The 2,500-nt window shown below is 37.0% G+C and overlaps 2 protein-coding genes across 4 annotated transcripts in view; one reads left to right on the top strand and one right to left on the bottom strand.

Annotated features, from left to right (window-relative positions):
- Window positions 1-2,500, top strand: part of LOC106867932 (uncharacterized) — a 62,353-nt gene that overhangs the window by 6,784 nt on the left and 53,069 nt on the right. The window lies entirely within an intron of this gene.
- LOC149131275 (uncharacterized) overlaps window positions 1-2,500 on the bottom strand; it is a 56,722-nt gene that overhangs the window by 30,636 nt on the left and 23,586 nt on the right. Inside the window, exon 1 of one of the 3 annotated variants that reach the window (XM_089341435.1) lies at window positions 1-184. This exon is cut by the window's left edge and continues 427 nt beyond it. The exons of 1 other annotated variant lie outside the window; for it this stretch is intronic. The gene's annotated coding sequence lies outside the window, so the exon portion shown is untranslated. Of the gene's footprint in view, window positions 185-2,500 lie in introns of those variants that run through there. One more of the 3 variants, XM_089341434.1, reaches the window with a different exon arrangement.

Below are 2,500 nucleotides of genomic sequence, written 5' to 3'. Positions count from 1 at the left end.
ACAAGGAACATTCAACATAATGTTCGTATAATATAACCGATTCAACATTTTTGAATGAAAATGGAAGTCAGTTGGACTTGCTCGAACATCGACCTTGTGTTCCTGATGAGTCAATTCCATAATTATGACGTAAAACTCCGAAACGATTCGTAATATTCCATGTCACTTCATATAAAAGTGTGTAAACACACATATTAGATATGATATACGAGCCAATGAGTGAACCTATATGTGCTCACTTGCCCTCGTAGAAATAGCAGCCAAATTTCCCTCCAATTACAACACTTTAATGACTACATAATTCAAGAAGCGAGTCGTAAATACAAAATGTATGATTAAAAGATGAGATAGTCACAACTCGAACATCTTTGATCTTCATTCTGGAGGATCAGAGCCAAGATGAGCCTAGGCGCCAACGACAAGAATATTATCCTCCTCGTCCTCCTATTCGTCTTCTTCTTCCTCCTTTTTCTTATCCTTCTCATCCTTATCATCATCATTATCCAAATGAACACCCACGAAAAGAAAAGAAACATCGTCATCAACAACGACACCGGCCAGCCGCAGCAGCAGCAGCCGCAGCAGCAGCAGCAACATTAACAACAACATTGAAATATAGATCAGAGCCGAGAAGTGACATAATCAGTGAGACGAAGGTCGACAGTCAGAAATACACACAACAATGCGAGAAATTTTGATTACAGGCGCTCCTAAAGGTGGAGTGACGGTCATATTGTAAGAAAAATAGGGAGTAAAATTGTTCCCTTCGTTACAGTTAAAGAATGGATTCTGTAGAGTAGGTGGAACGGTGGCGACGGTGGTGGCGACGGTGGTGGTGATGGTGGTGGTGTTGATAGAGATGGTAGTGTTGGTGATGGTGATGGTGGCAACAATGACGGTGATGATGACTATGATGATGATGATAATGATGATGATGTGACATTCTTCGAAAATTTTATTTTATTGATATTTTGGAAAATGAATATTTGTAAATAAAAGCAAAATTCAAAAAATTAAAACGTATTGAAAATTGGTTTAAAATAGTTAATTATTGATATATTAGTTCTTTATATCATTGATATCTGGCAGTAAATAATATTGATTTATATTATTGATTTCTGTAATCAATTTTTGTTTATAAGATATTTCTTAATAAGTTATCAATTTCTTCGATTATTAATTGAACTTCAAAAATGGAACATTATGAAAAAATGTTTACCTCTCCGATTGCCATTAGGAATCTTGCTTAGTGGATGTGTACATAGTAACGCATCGGATTCGAACCTGGAACTATAATTGCCAAAGTGCAAGATATAATTCTTATGTACAATACCACTGACGTTCAATGTACGTTGGATTCTTAAGTTGTTTCATTATATTTTCCAGTGAAGGACACCATATTAATTTCGCGACAACGTTAAGGTTAGTGACTGAGGTTTTCTTCTGTTCAGCGTTAAAAAAGGAATTATCAGCCGTTTATAATATCACACAAAGGCGCAATTTTCACCAAGACCTCAACTTCTAAAGAAGAAATAGGTTAGAATCCATTCCTGAACTACAGACAACCAAGAAGTAACGTAAGGACCGACGACTACTGCCAAAGTTGAGGCTGAGCAAAACTCCACTATGTGACATCTAAGTGGTTATTCCAAGAAAAGACAACTCGATAAATGGGTCCAATAATAATAACGCATTTTGTAAATTCCTGCCAAAAGTTAGTCCAGAGTGGTTAGAACACCAGAATAACATCTCAAAACATTCGCAGAAATTTTGATAAAGATGAGACAGAAAAACGCTAAATTCCAATACAGACAAGCTTCTGAAAGTATTAGCTGAACGAGAAACAAAGTTATTTTGAATGTGGCTATCATCATCATCATCATCATCATCATCATTATTATTATTATTATTATTATTCAGTCGTCTTATTTTTTCACGTACTTTCACTACACTACCGAGGCGCAGTTCTGTGTGCCTTGGGTATGTGCTGTAGTTTGTTGTAGTGTCGATGTCCCCAGACGATGAAGTAGACTAGCCCAATACGTAGATGTAGAGGGAGAAGTCGAGACGTCGAAGTAGTTGAGTAGAGGTCATCCGAACGTGCGATATAACAGTTGTGCTGCTCTTATTTTCACTGTATTGAAAGTGTTTTACGCAAGAGTGTAAGGAATTACGGGCCAAAGCACCTACCTGAATGGGCTTTCTTCATATATATATATATATATATACATAGTTGAAATTTACAGAAAAACAAAAGACGAAAACAAGTGTATTAGTTTAACGCTCGGGGAGGTGAGAAAGTCTTTTACGTTTCGAGCCGACGCTCTTCAACAGAAAAGAACACGAGGAAATACACAGAGAGAGAATAGATATCAAACTAATGATCTTACATTCAGGTATACACGTTGCAATGTGCCGTTTAAAGCCCGTTCACAGTATCTGGCTACCTGACGTTATCAGCAGTGTGGAGGTATATCCCACTGGATTTACTTCAGGAATT

Source organism: Octopus bimaculoides, chromosome 24 (genome assembly GCF_046866305.1).
Source record: "Octopus bimaculoides isolate indiv1 chromosome 24, ASM4686630v1, whole genome shotgun sequence".
Classification (NCBI taxonomy): domain Eukaryota; kingdom Metazoa; phylum Mollusca; class Cephalopoda; order Octopoda; family Octopodidae; genus Octopus; species Octopus bimaculoides.
The sequence above is the reverse complement of the archived record's forward strand: the minus strand, read 5'-3'. Positions and strand labels throughout refer to the sequence as shown.